Source organism: Camelus ferus, chromosome 5 (genome assembly GCF_009834535.1).
Source record: "Camelus ferus isolate YT-003-E chromosome 5, BCGSAC_Cfer_1.0, whole genome shotgun sequence".
Lineage (NCBI taxonomy): Eukaryota > Metazoa > Chordata > Mammalia > Artiodactyla > Camelidae > Camelus > Camelus ferus.
The window spans coordinates 84062919-84081463 of NC_045700.1; positions in this window are offsets into that span (position 1 = coordinate 84062919).

Genomic DNA, 18545 nt, shown 5'->3' on the forward strand with positions numbered 1-18545 from the left:
GGAGCCCTTCCTGCTTCTGACGGGCAATTGAGCAGTTTTCTCAAGTCCAGCTGATTATTTGTAAGGATAAGGTTTGCTTTGAAAGTGCCACTTTGAAAGTGCTTTATGCCTCTGTGACCTTAGCTGTCTGGAAGACAGCCAAGGATCCAGAAGTCAGCAAAAATCACCTGCTAACAACCCACAGGAGAGCAGAAATGAGGGAAATTATACTCAAGTACCAAAGCTGGCTGTTGTGTTGAGGCTGCAGCCTTCTTGCATATCTTTGCAAAGCCTTTTCTTATCCGAGATTTCCAATCTGTGGCTTTAGCAGAGAAGGGCTGGAGTCAGTCAGGAGGGGAAGGAGGCAGATTTTCAAAAGAGAATTACCAGTAACTGTGAAAACAAGAATCTCCCTTTCCTGGTGAAGTGAACATCCTCACAGCTCCCTTCCATGTCAGGTCCTTTCATTTTTGTCTCCTTGTTGACTCTTCTTTATCTATTGTACTTTTAAATGTTGGTGATGTCCAGGGTTCTGTCCTTCCCACTTCTCTTTTCATATTCTACCTTCCTCTTGACTGACCCAATCACAGACACGGCTTCAGCTACCTCTGGTCCCTGATGAGATCTCCATTTCCAGGCCTGATGGCTCTCCTGAACTTGGGACCCTTGTATCCATTACATATCTCCAGCTGAATGTCCCCAACCATATTTATCCTCTTCCTCTGAAAAGTTGGTTTCTGTTGGAATGACAGCACCAATTAACCAGTCACCCAAGCCAGAAACCTGGAAACCCACCTAAATTCTCCTCTTTTCTCCTCTCTCTTCTTTTCCTTCACGCCTTTTATTTTTTCTGTCCTGTCAATTCTATCTCCTGTATGTCCATTCCCTCTCCTCCACCCTGCACTGTTTTAATTCCTCCTTTATCCAAACCTGCCACGACCACTGAAGTAGACTGTATTTGTCTCACTACCTCCAGTCTTAATCCTTTGCAATCTGTCCTCCAGGGAGTGACTAAACAAACAAACAAAACCATATTTGGTCATGTTTTTCTTTTGCCCAAAAGCTTCTAAGAGCCGGTGCTTGCTTACAAAATAAATTGCAAACATCTAGATTGATATGGCTGACAAGTTCATTCGTGTTCCTTACAGCCTCATCTCAGGCCACTCCCCTCCTCCACACACACACAACCCGAGCTGTAGTTAACCTGGCCTACTTGTAATTCCAAAAATACACCATGACTCACTGTACCTTTGTGGTTGGGGACATACTCTTCCCTCTACCTAGAGCATCCATCCACCCCTTCATCTTCTACCTCTCTGCATAGCTCTTACATAGTCTCAGGGACTTAACTAGACCATCATCTTCTCTTAGAAGCACGTCCTGACTGCCTTGAGCTGACTTGGACTCTTTCCTTTCATAGTCTTCCCTTATCAGCCTGTCTTAACATCATTTTTCTCAAAGAGTCTCCCAACTAGGCTAATTATTGTCAGCAGGATCTGGGCCAAATGCATGTATGATACATAGAGGAAATAAAAGATACGTTGAATGGATGTTCCCTGTCTGGAAAATTATTCCTTCTCCGCCCAAATCATAGGGGGTTGGTAGATAACTCCTCCCAGCATTGGCAGTAATGCTTTGAGGGCTCCCTGAGACGCCAAAGTTGGAGAGAAAAGCCTTATGTTTGAGACCTGAAAGTCATAGCATGTTAGACGGACATTAGAGACATAAAAAGAGCAGTAATGATAATGAATGTGGATTACTTGGTGCGGCTACTTGTCAGGGGAACTGGTGGATATCCCTTGTTTTTGCCTTCTGACAATGCTTTCCCTTTCTTTGAATAAGTACCTCTGTACTACATCCCCCACCCACTGAATCCCTGTGTTTCAGGTGGGGTTGATCCCAGGCTCCAGCCATTGGTAGGTACGTGGCCTGGGCCCGTCCAATCAGAACATCCCATTCCCCTTTCCTCTGCAATTGGGTGATTGACTCAAGCCAGACCTATGACACTAAACACCAGGACTTACTCTGGAGCTGAACAGGTTCTGTTTCCACTGAGGTGGCTTGGTGGTAATGTAAGGGAGAGGTATAAGCCTGCGGTGACTAGCTGCCAGCTTGGGCTCCCTATGGGAAAGACTTGGGAATGATGCCCATGCCAAAGAAGGGGGAGTAGAGGCAGAAGAACAAATCGCTACTGCCGCCAAATCCAACTTTGCATGAATCCAAGCCTTCTTTGTTTTGTTCTTCTTGTTACCTGGTAAAATAAATTTTTCTTTTTGAATACGATAATTCTATTTAGTCTCTGTTACTTGCAACCGAAAGAGGCTTTAACACTGAAATCAGAGTTGTCAGCAAATCTAGAGAGAAAATGTGAATACAGAGGACCCTGGCTCTGTGGTTATGGGATAAGGATGTGTTTTCTTCCACCCAAGTCTTTTTGCCCAGTGACCCTCTGGGCATTCGGTCATTGACCTTCTGGGCATGTAGTAGGGGAAAGAGTACCCTAGAGGGAGTGGTGGGTCTCAGATATAGCCAACTAGCAAGGGCACACCTGTTTCCCATCCCATTCATACTGGCCAAAAAAAAAATGTTTCAAAATTTATTTTGTTTTATATTTATTTTTAATTACTAAGCAAATACAAATATATTTTTATAGAAATTAAAATATTACAGAAAATGCAGGATGTCTTCTGATTTTTACTTGACCATTCCCCTCCAGTGACTACCCTGTATTCAGCTTGTATCCCTATGACTCAGAATAGGCACACATAGGGATGTTTCTTTTGCACGGTGGCCTTGCAGGGATGGTGACTGTGATTCTGCCAGTTCTCTCATAAAGGCACTAAGAGTAAAGTTGCATTAAAAAGTCCCAGCTACAGAAAACACCTCCTTCTAATTCTATCACCCAACCCCAGGAGTATCTGAGACTGACCCTTCCTGTAAATCCTTTGTATGTGTTTAGGAATCTTCTCTAAAAGATTCTTATAAATCTGCTGTTGAAAAGTCTCCCAGAAAGGGGAGAATGAGTTAAACTATATTTTTCTCATGTTTTTTCCACACTCATTTTGTAACAATGACCTATGAACACATGCTTAAAGTAAATGATAAACAATCAACAGAAATACAGGGAATAAAAGGTGAAAATCTGTCCTCATCTCATGATCTCACCTCACCATTTCCCTCCTTCCTCATTATATTGTGTGTTTTTCTGGCCTCTTTTCTCTGCATTTTCATTGCGTATCTGTAGAGAGGCAATGTCTTGTAGAAACTTTTCCATGTCGTTGTAATAAGATTAAAAGATGAAGTTATGAAAAACAGAGAATATGCCTTTAGGTAAGAGATACAGGATGGGCAAGTTTCGAAGGTCAGGGAGGGGTGGCAGGAAATCTTTGCACGACAAGCCTGTGCAGAGAGCGGTGGGCTGCTGGGGTGTTGAGAGTTTGTACGGGGGTGAAGCACTTGTGGGGCCATTTCAAAAGCAAGTTTGATCAACTTTCCAATTTTTCCATTCCCCTGCTACTTCTTAAATCTTGAGGATGGGAAGTTCGTTGTTATTTCTGGTAATAATGGGGCTCTAATTTTTTCTATTCCTAACTGCTCCTTAAAGCTCAGTATTTTTGTTCTTTAGAAACTTTTTTTTTTTACTTGAAGTATAGTCAGTTTACAATGTTATGTCAGTTTCTGGCGTACAACATAATGTTTCAGTCATACATATACATACGTATATTCTTTTCCATATTCTTTTTCATTATAGGTTACTACAAGATATTGAATATAGTTCCCTGTACTGTACAGTAGAAACTTGCTCATTTACTTTATATATAATAGTTAGTATCTACAAATCACGAACTCCCAATTTATCCCTTCCCACCCCTTTCCCCACAGGTAACCGTTAAGTTTGTTTTTTACGTTTGTGAGTCTGTTACTTATCTGTAGATAAGTTCGCTTGTCTTTTTTTTTTTTTTAAGAGTCAACAATATTTTTTAGACCTTATTATCTCTTCTCTCACTTTTCAGATAAATTAAGCTAGATATCTTTTTTTTTTTTTTCCTCTCTCTCTATGTACTAGTTTCAAGTGTGGCTAACTTGAGATGGATGGACTTTGATGAGTGATTCTTGTTTTGAGTTCTCTTTTTTGACTGGTAGTTATTTCCTCTTTCTCATCCTCTTTTTGTTCGGTTTCCTCTTTCTTCACTAGTCTTCCTTCTCTTTCAGTATTCAACAGTTTTTTTTTTCTTTTTTTTTTTTGAAATGGGGTAGGGGATGCATTTTCTTTATTTTCTGTCCATTTTGGACTCACTCAATTCAGGCTCAACCTTTTGATTACTTACCTAACATGCCAACTATTTTACACTGAAGCTTAGAGGATGCCGATCACACTTTTAAAATATTTGAGCATATGGACATTTGGTTTGATATAAACATACCACCAGGATGACTGACATTACTGCCCTTTCCCCTGGGAAGCAATATAGAGCTGTGGAGAAAATCACGAGGTGGGGGTCAGACAGGTCAGGGTGTGTCCAGGCTCTGCCACACACGGTCTAAGGGTCTCCAGGAGATACCTAATAAAGTCTCAGTGTTTTCTTCTGTAAAAAAGGGAAAATGCTTCATAGGGGGCATTTGTTTTATTAAATAAAATAATACATATATGCAAAATACGGATTCAATACCTAAGTGCTATTTCTCCATCCTAACATTTTTACTTAGGGAATAGTCCAGTGGAAATTTCACATCATCCATCCAGTTAACCAGGGTAGAGGAGGAGAAGGTGATACAGGCAGAAGATCTGTCTAAAAGGAAACATTGCTCTATGTTTCTCTTTTGATCTATTCACTCAGAAACCTGAGCTTGCCTGACCTAGTGTAGGGAGAAAAGGATGCTCTGGAAATATGATTCCTGCTTTGTAGACACAGGATGATAGAACATATGATAAATGACTCTGTTTACTAACCACATAACATAACCACAGTTTCATAACAGTAACAAGCTACCTTGCTGAGCTTCAGGGAATTTCATTTTGAAATCCTTTTTCACATTTTCCTGTTTATGTATCAGAAAGTATGTGTTGTGAATAAAACAAAACTAGCTCAAGCAAACACACACACACACACACACACACACACACACACACACTGACTTATAAGAAAGAGTAGGGATGGGCCAGAGCACCACGAGATTTGGGGTTTCTCACCATTGCCTCTTTCCTGAGTTGTGTTGGTCTTCTTGCCAGCTTCTGAGACAGAGTTGATCTGGACTCAGCAAACTTTAGGCTTGGATCATCCTAACTCGTTGCTTCTTTCTTAGGATACAGATGTAAAATGCTGGGAATGGACTCTGATTGGGTCCTCCTGGACCATGCAACTGTCCTTCACCCAATACTTGTGTCTGGGTGCGGGGACTGGATGTTCTGATTGGCAGGTTGGGTCTTGTACTTCTGTGGCTAGTATGGTCAAGGTTTGGTGTCCAGAAGTTCTGCCAGAAACACACAGAATGAGGAGGGACCATTCTCAAAGGGAAGGGATGGCTTTTAATAGAAAAAGTGAGGGAAGAGTTGATGGGAAGACAATACGACAGGTGCACATGCTAATTTTTTATAAATGATCTTCTAGCTAGAATTTTACTACAGTTGTGTAGATTAAAATAGAGCTTTGAAATTTTATATATCTTTATCCTCTTTGAGAGGGTGTCACATCGTTACTTCTGGAAAACATACCCTCCACTATTTAGGGAAACTATTATATTTTCAGAGCTGTTTTAACAGTAGTAATAGGAAGGGCTTTACTGAGCTATCTCACCAAAAAGCAACAATTATTTACTAATTATCCATTTTGTGGTTTACTTCTTTCTGTCCCTGCTAAAAGTAGCTGACTGAAAAGTGCATAGGTGAGAATTTATGATTTTGTAGTTAAAACCAATGTGTGGTAGATTACTTTGATTTTCTTGAATTCATACCACTGGTATAAAATGAGTTTGAGAAGTGTGTTCTGACATTGTGGGTATTCAGCTGGTGTCACTCAGACTTGTAGAGGGTGGGAGTGGGAAAGGTTGTCTTTGAGATGGCTAGGGGTCACTTTTGGAGAAAATTGGTTCTTTAAAATATTTAGCTGCATTTTTTGTTCTGTTTTGTTGTGTTTTTACTTAGCATAGCTCAAGGGGTGGCAGGAGCTCCTGCTTTTCGGATGAGTAGCAAAGAAGCACAATGAACTTCAGGTCTGTTGTTCCATCCCCTTTACCTCAGTTTTTTCTCTGTCAATGGAAAGTTCTATTACGTTCCTGTTCAGCAAGCCAAGGCACCAGAAACCAGAGTTGCTCCATTCTCTGGGGCAGTAGATTTCTTCTTTCTTTACCTGGCTCTCATTTAAGTGGCAAGTATATCTCCGTTTAGTGGTAGATGAACTGACAAGAAGGTTAAATCAGTACTTCTCCAACTTTCATGTGAACAGGAATCTCCTGGGGATCTTGTTAAAAGGTAGCTTCTGATTCAGTAAATAGCAGGAGGGGCCTGAGACTCTGCATTTCTAACAAACTTCCAGGTGAAGCAGATGCTGCTTGTTCATGGAAATGCATTTTAAGTAACAAGGTATTAAAGTCACAGTTAGGTTTTCCCCAGTTCTCGTTAAAGCTGTTTTGTACCCAGGTCAATTAGGTACCCACTAGACTTTTAGTTAATGCCTTGACACTTCCACAATTTATACTAGTTTGAGAAATAGGATGCTCTTAAGCAAAGTGTGATGACATAATGAATACTAGGGTGGTGTGGTTTAGAAATTACACAGAAGTTATATGAAACAGATAACATACAAAACATATAAAATATTTTTATATTTGCATCTGGATCCTAGAAATGTTCATAAGATCGTTAGGGATTCAGCATCTGTAGGCCCCCATCTGAAGGCTCTAGAGAATAAGCCATGGGCTGAACTGATAAACAAGCTATGAGAAATGTCACGAATCCAGGCTGGAGAAGAAATGGCCTACTTAATGTATCCAGTATGGACGGCTGGATAGCCAGTGATGGATAAGATCCTCAGAGGGGGACAACCTAAGACAGGCTCAGCCGGCTGGATGAGAGATGGCCTACTTAATGAAGTTTCGTGATGAACTTTCAAGCAATCTGTCCTTGATCGTGTGTTTACAGCAGGAGCCTGGGAACCTGGAGCCTGGGAATCTAAATAGCTTAAGATTATTAACATTGTTATAACTTAGATGATATGTGAGGCATCGTGCATGTCCTATATAAACCCTTTTCTAAGACTCAGTAGACAGAGAACTGCTTCGCTTCTCTCCACACAGTGTTTGTGTGTACATGATATTGCGCCACCGACAGATGGTGACCTCGACATGATATCAGGCTCGGCAACACATAAGTGGAACTAGGGAAATTTTCAGGGATTTTTCAGCCTAACAGTCGTGCCGATAATATTCATGGGGCAACAGCTTACTAAGCAGCAGCATGACGTCAGCGGGATGACTACATGTAAGTAAGAGAACAAATTTATATCGGGGATTTTCAGCCTATCAGGCGCGCCCCAGTGTAACCATGGGACAGCAGCTGACAGTACAGCAAAAGATTTTTTTTCCATATTCTGCAGCAATTGTTAAAGGCTATTTCAAAGCAGGGCACCCTCCCAGGTGCCCCTCAAAAACAAATATAGGAAATCAATGTCAGCCAAAGTTCCATATCACCATTTCTGACCTCATCACCGCTTCCCCCGGGAGCGCAAGTTTAGATCTAATGACTATGGATAATGAATTGATAAATGACAGTAATAAAACCTACTTAATCTCTACTGGAGTTTGGGGACCTTTACCGTCTGGGTATTTTGGATTGCTAATAGGGAGATCATCTATGGGCTTAAAAAGGTTAACAGTTTTACCTGGTGTTACTGATAATGATTATACTGGAGAAATTAAAATTATGGTTCATGCCTCTTTTTATTATGTTATTCCTAAGCAGTCTCAAATTGCTCAAATTATTTTGATTCCTTATTTACCTGTTCAAAAATTTTGCTGAAAATATTGAGGAGATAAGGGCTTTGGACATACAGGACAGCAAGCTTTTTGGACACATTCATTAACTGATAACAGACCTGTTTTTAACAGTTTCAATACAAGAAAAGCAATTTATAGGGTTATTAGACACAGGAGTGGACAAAACTATTATTTCTAGTTTTCATTGGCCTTCTGATTGGCAAAAACACAAATCTGATGTTACTATCAAGGAGTTGACGGACTGATGGCACCTAAAATAAGCTCTCACCCACTAAAGGTCCGAGGGCCTAAAAATAAAATGGCCTTTGTAACTCCTTGTATATTACCAATACCCTGCACTCTATGGGGCAGGGACCTTCTTTCTCAGTAAAACCTGACCTTAAGGAGTGATCCTTTTTAATAGGGGCTGCAGCTACCATCCCAAATATTATTCCCATTGCTCTAACATGGACCCAACAGCAACCTGTTTGGGTGGAGCAATGGCCCCTTCCTAAAGAAAAACTACGAGCATTACAAAAATTGCTTTCAAAACAACTAAAGTTGGGTCATTTAAAACATTCTACTAGTCATTAAAACACACCCATTTTTGTAATCAAAAAAAAAAAAAAAATGGAGGTCATTGCAAGATTTGCGTGCTATAAATGCTGTAATGCAACCTATGAGACCCTTACAAAAGGGGCTACCCAATCCTTCACTTATTCTTGACTCTTGGCCCTTACTTGTTATTAACATAAAGGATTATTTTTTCTCATTACCTTTGCACAAAGCTAATAAAAAAAAATTTGCCTTTACTGTTCCTACCTATAACAATCAGGAGATTCCTAAACATTATCAATGGAAATTCCTTCCTCAGGGTATGAAAAATAGTCCCACTATATGTCAGCAATTAGTAAGAAAAATTTTAGAAACTATACGTCAACAATTTCCTCAGGCATATATTTTTCATTATATGGTTGACAGTTTACTGGCTATAAAAAATGAACCTAATCTACTGTTTCAAAAAACTCTTACAATTTTACAAACTAAGGGCCTTTTTGTTGCTCAAGATAAAGTACAAAAAATGCAACTTTGGGAATTTCTTGGGATAACTATTAACACACAAACTATCAGGCCACACAATATGAAATTAAATATCAAGACTTGTATGACATTAGTTCAATCACAACAACTGCTAGAACATATTAACTGGATCAGACCTTTTTTAGAAATACCTACAGTCCAATTACATCATTTATTTCAATTGTTGGAAGGAGATAGGAAAACCTGCCTCATTATGTACATTAACCCCTAAAGCTATCAAAAAATTTGAAAAGGTTATTGAAACTTTAAATTGTCAATTTTTACACCAGTTGCAACCTAAATTACCTATTATTCTTATTGTTTTAAATACACCTCAGACACCTACAGGGGTGCTTGCACAGAAAAGAGACACTTTATTCTTATTAGAGTGGGTTTATTTGTCTCACTCATTAACCTGGGCCTTAACCACTACTTTTCATGCCTATGCTGATATCATAAACAAAGCTCGACATCGCTGTTTACAATTAATGGGACAAAATCCTCAAAATATAAATTTACCATGTACTACCAGCTAATTCCAAAAATAATTTATGAGGAATAAAGATATCCAGGCCTCTTTAAAAAATTATCTAAAAAAAATTACATTTAAAAAATATTCACATCCCCTGTTACAATTTTGTACACAAGTGCCTCTAAAATTAATAACTATTATTTCTAAAAAACTCTTATTGCAGGCAGTTACATTGTTTACTAATGGTTCTGAAAAAACGTCCAAGGCTGCCATTACATGGTTTAATGGGAAACAGTGGTGTTCAAAATTTACTACAGGACATAAAAGTACTCAGATAGCTGAGATTGCTGCACTAGAGCTAGCCCTATTAGAGAAACCTAATAAACCTTTGAATATAATTACTGATTCTCAATATGCGGCAAATGCATTGCCGTTATTAACCACTGCTATATTGCCTCAAATATCCTCAAAAATATGTTTGCAACATTTTTTAAATATTAAAAACTTGCTACACAATAGACAATATCCCTGTTTTATTGCTTGTATGCGATCTCATACTAATTTACCAGGACCATTGTCAAAAAGCAACAATTATGTTAATAAAATAGTATCTAATTACGTTCAAACCCAACCTGCTATTAGTAAATTTATAAAGGCTAAACAACTTCATGCCTTATACCACTGCAATGTCCAGGCCTTAAGAGCTATTTATGATATAGCTAAAGACAAGCAAAAAAAAAAAAAAAAAAAAAAAATCATACAGGCATACTCACAATGTAATCAATTTACAATTGCTAAACCAAATTATAATTTAGAGGGTATTAATCCAAGAGGTAATGAGAGTAATCAAACTTGGCAAACAGACCCCACCTTGTTTCCCTCCTTCGGGCGTTTGATATATATCATGGTTTCTGTGGACACTTTAATTTTATATATACCAGGTTGCATACTACATGCAATGCCCACAACGTCATTCAACATTGGCTATCTGCTTTTAGTGTTTTAGGTAAACCCCGCAAGATTAAAACTAACAATAGTCCTGAGTTTTCTGCAAAAATTATTTCACAGTTTTGTCAAAATTCGGGAAATTGACCATACTACTGGCATTCCTTATAATTCCACTGGTCAAGCTATTGTTAAACAATGTCATCAAACACTAAAATCTTATTTACATAAATTAAAAGGGGGGGACTAATTATAGAATACAAGAAAGCCATAATATATTACACCATGCACTTTTTACACTTAATTTTTTAAATCGAGGACTAAATAGATTTACACCAGATGAAAAGTTTATAAGCCCACCTTTAGATGTAAAAGGAGTTAATGTATAAGTAAGAAAACCATTTGCTGATATTTGGGAAGGGCCTTTTGATATAAAATGTTGGGGGAGGGGGTCTTTATGTATTGATACAGGTGCTAGATTAAAGTGGGTGCCCCAGAAGAGTGTTAAGAAGTTCATTGAAAAGGGCAGCTGAAGATCGGTAAAGTATGGTTCTATATCTTTATACTTACTTCTTTCTTCTTTGCATGTTTGCATGCTAAGCTTAATCTATCTTATCGGGCTTATGTTCTAAACCCTCCTTTATTCACACCTTTAACTTGGTGGCATGCAGATCCCCCTCTTGCCTCTAATGATTCTGCTTGGACAGGTGGCACATGGTTACCTCCCGTGGCAATGCAAGAATATCTGTGCAGCAAATAAACATTGACACTATATTCTCAAAATCCACCTTTATGTGTTGTATATAATAAGTCACATACTGATTATATTAATCTACAGAAGCAATTGTACTCATATTGTCAACCTATAAAGGGAAAGCAAGAGCTAATGTAACTTTTATTACAGCTGTATCAACTACTACTTATGAAATTATGAATGTATCACAAGTACCACCTGCCCCCATGTGTAAACCGAAAATTGATTGGAGATGTAAGTCTTATTCTGTTCAATGGTCACCCTGCAGAATACAGTGTCCTCGTAATAGCTCCCTGTTCAATAAAACTTTCTTGGATTGGGGGCCCCATGGACATTTGTTAAGTAATAACATGTCTCTTCAGTTTGGACAAAATTATTCAGCACCAATTACTTGGCATGAACATGGACTTTCCAGACTCATTTTACAACTGTCTGATGGCAACAATATTTTTAGTCCTATGCATAAGACCATTCGGAGTTTCGGACTGCCTTTTATTGACAAAATGCTTTATCATGAAGGCTATGTTAATGGGTCAGGCAATTATTCTATGTCATTAATTACCAATGTTTCTGATTCTGTAATGATTTGCACTACACATTCTTATGTTTTAGTTTGGGATCCCTTCCCTCCTAATATTACTATTGACCATGTTTATATCACCAATTTATTTCCTCCTTCCTGGTATTCAGATTGTTTGACTCATAAAAATATTAGTGACTATAATGTACCTTATGTTATGCTACTAAAACGACAAGCTCATGTATGGCTACCAGTTACCCTAAACAGAACTTGGTCTAATGAGCAAAGTTTATATGTGCTATCAGAGTTTTTCAAAAAAAGTTAGGCCAAAAGATATATAGCTACACACAATGCTTTTATCGTATTGGCTATACTCATAATTGCCATGGCTGCAGCTGCTACAACAGCTCTAGTATCCTCTATTAATACTGCCCATACAGTTGAGAACGTTTTAACTAATGTAACTCAAGAGCTAGGAACACAGGTTGACATAGATCGTGGAATCATGGCTAGACTACAGGCTCTTGAGGCTGCCATAGAATGGATTGGAGAGCAACAAGAAATATTATCAAAAGGATTAAAATTAAAATGTGACTGACAATTCTCTATGCAATGTGTAACTCCTATTCAATATAATGAAACAGAGACACCTATGGTATAAGATTAGACAACATTTACAAGGAGCATTTAATGATTTTTTGGGAAAACATATTAACTCTTTATAAGATCAGTTGGAGACTCAATTACATAATATTCATGATGCTTTTGCACAAAATGTATTTGAACAAATTAAAAATGGATTGCATTGGCTTAATCCCTGAAAATTGGTTTAATGGGCTTAATTTACGCATTTTTATTAACGTTGGCATGCTTATATTGATCTGTATTGCCTTGTTATATCTTTTAAAATGAATATGTAAGTTACATAAGCAACAGGAAGCTCAACAACAAACTCTTGTTATGATGGGATTGCATGCTTCTGCACAACAGGATTGTTTCCTTGCTTCAAATGATAAAAAGGGGGGATATGTAGGCCCCTGTCTGAAGGCTCTAGAGAATAAGCCATGGGCTGAACTGATAAACAAGCTATGAGAAATGTCACATATCCAGGCTGGAGAAGAAATGGCCTACTTAATGTATGCAGTATGGACAGCTGGATAGCCAGTGATGGATAAGATCCTCAGAGGGGGACAACCTAAGACAGGCTCAGCTGGCTGGATGAGAGATGGCCTACTTAATGAAGTTTCGTGATGAACTTTCAAGCAATCTGTCCTTGATCATGTAACATCCTGTGTTTACAGCAGGAGCCTGGGAACCTGGAGCCTGGGAATCTAAATAGCTTAAGATTATTAACATTGTTATAACTTAGATGATATATGAGGCATCGTGCATGTCCTATATAAACCCTTTTCTAAGACTTAATAAACAGAGAACTGCTTCGCTTCTCTCCGCATGGTGTTCGTGTGTACATGATATCACGCCATCAGCATCAGCAAGAATAGACTAGCAAAATGCAAATAAACAATCTTCACAAGTGGTTTTTTAAAATTGCATGTTATGGCATGGTCTTACTTCGTTAAAATTTTATAGACTAAAAACTGTCTTTACTAAGAAAAATACAAATGATAAAGATTTTCAAGATCTGAAGGAGCAATGGAGAAAAACTAAAATGACTTCTCTGTCTTGACTTTGACCATAATTCTCAATTTTGTCCATCTGATGCTTCTACCTTTAAGAGTGTGGAAAGAAGAAAAGAAAGGGAGGGGAAATGGAGGGGAGAGAGAGACGAAGGTGGAGAGGGGGGATATTTCAGATTACTTTGTACCTTCTCAAAAGTAGGACAGTCAAATTAAGAAATACTGGTCCTGGAGTGGATGTGACTGTTTTGCACACCAGCTGGCTCTCCCCCAACTGAGGCACATTTACTTAAATTTCTTTCCCATTCTAAGCCTATGAACTCCCTACCATTGATGCCCCAACTCTCAGCTCTGGAGATGGACCCTGACTAATGTGGGCAGAATATCTTATCTCCCAAACCATAAGGGCTATTTTTGAGGTTGTGATGGCAGATGAATCCAATCATGGCCAACAACATGCAATGAGATGTTCCCAGGATTTCTGAAAAAGATAGCCATTCTTTCTTGGGCTTGATTTGGTGATTTGAGGAAGAGTAGTTTAGGGCTGGGGAAGCCATGGATGGTGAAGTCAACCCACGAAGGAAAACAGCTCCAGAAGCCAACACAACCTGTAGAGTTTCCATTACAGGACTGAATAAATGCCTTTGTTTATACAAATTAGCTTGAGTTGGGTTTTTGTTCCATTGAAAATGAAAATGACCTTAATTGGTATTCTTGGAAGCGCATGAATGTCATTCTTCTTCATGTCTCTTTCCCCACTGGGCCCAGCATGATGCTTTTGCATACAGTTAAGTGCTCACTAATGAATGAATATGGATATAGTGGAAGCCTCTCTGGGTTGGAAGTTGAGGTCTGATCATCTAATCTTGGTTCTTGTGATAAAGGATGTGTGACTATGCACAAACCATTCACCTGTTTGGACCCTCTCATTTCAGATATGAACGGACTGGACCGGTTCACAGCAGCCCTCTGTATCTGCAGATTTCACTTCCATGGATACAGCCAACTGCAGATAACTTGGTATCCAAGGGGCGACTGTTTTCATTGTGCTATGCCATTTTATATAAAGGACTTGAGCATCCTAGGATTTTGGTGTCCATGGGGGCTGGTAGAACCAATCCCCCTCGTATACTGAGTGACAACTATCTTCTAGGCTGATATTATGCCACTTCCCTGTAATGTGGCATTACTGATAGTTTACATACTGTATCAGTTTTGATTGGAAAGAGGACCTATTCTGTTTGGTCAGTACTTTTGCTGTGCTGTTTAAATATTTTAAATCTCCTCTCAAATTTGTTACTTTGACAAACATTTATTGAGTGCTTGCTACCCATCAGGCACTGTGTTAGGCACTAAGATACAGTGGAAAGCGAAACCACATAGTCTGTCATTTTCAGGCATCTTACAGTCCAGTGCTGTGCTGAGCAATACAGCAGCCACTAACCATATATGTCTATCGAGCACTTGAAAAGGTGATTAGTCCAAACTGTAAGCACAAAGTCAACACCAGGCTTAAAAGAGTACCCCCAAAAGTATATCATTAATAATTTTTATATTGATTACAAGTTGAAATGATAGTTGGGCTATATTGAGTTACATAAAATTTACTATTAAAATTCATGTAGCTTGTTTTCTCCGTATTTTTTAATGTGGCTACAAGAAAATTTTAAATTACATATATGTTGCCTATTACATCTTCAGCAGACGGTACAAGTCTAGAGCAAGAGACTTGTGATTCTCAAATTTTAATGTGTCTGGGCATCCTCTAAAACATCCTGTTAAAATACAGAGCAGTTCAAGTAGGTCTGGGGTGGGGCCTGAGATTCTGCATTTCTCACATGCTCCCCGGTGATGCTGATGCTGCTCTTCTGAGGAGCACACTTTGGCTAGAAGAGATTAGAAGACCTATGAAATGGTAAATTAAATGTGGATTGAAATACATGATTGAGGAAAAAAATATACAGGAATGAACTCATTGCAGAAAGAATGACTATTAAGATAAACTAGACATCATGGAAACAACAGCTGAAATAAATGAAGTGGGAGGACAGTCAGTCAAGCTTTTAAAAAACAGTTTGATGCCTTGTGGGAGATTCAGATGTCCTGTAAACACCATCACTGGTACATGTAACCCTCTGAGCTTACGCATGTGTATACAGTAGTCACTAGCTGAATTCAGCAAATGTTTATTGAGCTGACTTGGCACAGGTATTGCATCTATCAGTATGTTGGATATATCTTAGGGAATAAAAAGATGAAGATGTGTTTCTTCTTCTCAAACAGCTCATCATGGAGTAAGAGGAAGAGAGAAACATAACTGACTTAATACAGCACGAGAAGCGCTAAGTTCCTGGAGTGCAACCTGGTGTTTCTGTTACCTTTCACCTTTCTACTAGTAACACACTCCAATTTCCCTGTGGGACATCTACACCCACCTCCTAACAGTGCTTCTGAGGTGTAGATTGCTTAACTCCACCCTAGGATGCCAGAGTGGAACAAATGAGTCAGATCTGGAGGGACAGAGCATACTGCTGTGGACACACAAATTGGGCAAGGAGGGACATATAATACCTCAAGAGGAAATGAGATTTCTGGGAAAAGACTGAATTTCCAGGGTGGTAGAAGTCTGCCAGGGCCTCCCACCACCTCACTGCCATGGGGGTAGGGGGCTCAGCATGAAGAAAACACTGACACCAAGGAAGCATACCTGAGGAATGGACAGAGTTAAGACGAATTTTTCTGATCCTCCTAAGGCAGATATGCTCCCTTTAATTTAAATAAGTTAAATAAATTCCATTTGCTTAAGCAAGTTTAATTTGCATTTTCTATTCCTGGTAACCCAGAGGCCTAACTGATAACCCAGTAGCGTGAGGAAGCACAGAGAACGGGACAAGTAATTTTGCTTGGGAGTGTCACAGAGCGCTTGACATTTGCGTTAAATGCTTCAAAATGACCAAGCAAGATCTAAAGGACATTTGGATGATTGGACTGTGTTCCTTGTTGTAATATTTATGAATTCTGCAGAGTGGGCAGGATTTGTAAAAATGCCAGGACAAGTCCACGTGATACAAGAATGAGTTTGAATATGTTCCTAGTCTCTGGGAGAGGCTCTCTAGAGTTGGAAGATGATTTTCCTGCCAAAAATATCAGCCAGTTCCTCATAAGGGCTTAAATGTCACCTCTCAGAGTTGTTTTCCCTGACCTCTCTATCCAAAGTTGTCTTTGTTCCTCCTTTCTCTCAGTTATCCTGTTTAAATGTCCAAAGAGCACTTTTGACTCTGTAACTAACTTGTTTACTGTTTTATTTATTTATTATAATGATTTTATCTTAGAGTATAGGGTCCCTGAAGGTCAGAATGATTTCTGTCTCAATGAGTGCTATATTTGCAGCATCTAGCACAATACCTGTCATCTGCTGGCACTTAAATATTGTTGAATTAATGTTCAATTAATTAGACATTGAATCCAGGTTTGGCTTCCAAATATTTTATAAGAATGTAGAGAAATTTTTTAAAATTTAATTTTATTTTTGAGGAGGAGGTAATTAGATTTATTTATTTATTTAAATAGAGGCACTGAGGATTGAACCCAGGACCTGATGCATGCTAGGCAGGCACTCTACCACTGAGCTATACCCTCCCCCTACCTTTTTTTTTTTTTTTTTTTAAGTTTATAGGATGTAGAGAAATTACAGTAGGTCCAGAGAAAAGAAAAAAAAAAAAAAGGATGAAAAGAATGAGAAGTAAGTTCAGTAAGGAACTCTAAAAGGAATTAAGACACATAGTTCTTGAGAAGGGAAGGCTTAGGGATTTTTTACTTATTTCACAATTGTATGAAGGCTCTTTATCAGAAAAATGTAGAACAGTTGCTCTCTATTGCCACACACTCTTTCTCTAAACTGCCTTTTACATTCTTCTTTTCTTCCTTCTTGATGCCTGGAATGTGGATGTGATGGCTGGAGCTCTAGCAGTTATTTTATGACATGGAATATGGAAGTCACATATGAAGAAGCTACACACTGAGAATGGCAGAACAGGAAAAAGCATCTTGTGTCCCTGATGACTTTATGGTATTGCTATACTAGCCCTGGACTACTTAGTTCCATACTTGTTTTATGTGGAATAAAAATCTTTGTATGTTTTAGCCACTATTAATTTGCATTCTCAGTTATAGAAAGACAAACTTAATTCTGATACTCTATATTATCTCTTTTTAATCAAATATATTGAGTCTCTATTCTAGAATGTCTTTAAAAAATAATAAAAACCCAACTATTCTGGAGAGTTTAATATAATGCCTCAATGCAGAGTTCTTTTCAGATATAAGATGGAAAGGAGAGTCATGTGAATGGATAAATTACAGATGTTTAATAAAAATAACGTAAAAGGCTGAATATTCGGAGATTCATACATAGAACAGCAAACAAGCTCAACAATGGATTTGAAGAGACTTTTAGACATACAAGAATGTGTAGCTAATAAACATACACTGCTTTAACTGGAAATTTTCATTAATCAAAATGAACCAGGAATGAAAAAGTATATGTGGTTACTTTAAAAAGCTAATTAATTTTAGGCTATTTTACTGGCATTCTGGTAGGTAAGGTCTGGGAAGGGACTCTTTCGATATATTTTACAACTGTCAGGCCCTTGTTAAAGTTTAAATATTTTGTTTTGTTCTCAATGATGAAGAAGGGAGAAGAACAATACAAATCACTGAATAAATAGAAGATAGGTCATTTGGAAAAAAGCTTAAAGAAAAAAAGATAGCCTAGCCTGGAAAAGAAAGAGAGGAATTTAAAGTATTTCATGAATATGAAGGGTTATTAAAAGGAAGATGGTAGGTTCTTAATCACTAAAGTGGAACAAAATTAAATTACTTTAAATTGAAGAATGAACACATTGCTTGAGTGTTTATGGAATCCAGTGTCATTAAAGACACTGAGTTGAGAATCTCAATTCCTAGAGATCTTTATAAAGGCTACTACTGTGATGTCTCAGCCCATGATCAACCATGTGCATCCCTTCTGAAGCTGGTGCCTGTGTTGAAAAGGACTTCCTAGAAAGGACTTCCCAGGACGCAGGATTTGGGTACACAGGATCTCTTAGAATTCTCCTGATTCTTTCCTTGAAATTCAGTAATTGGAAAATGTCTTGAAATATATTCTAGTTTATTTTTTCTTTAACA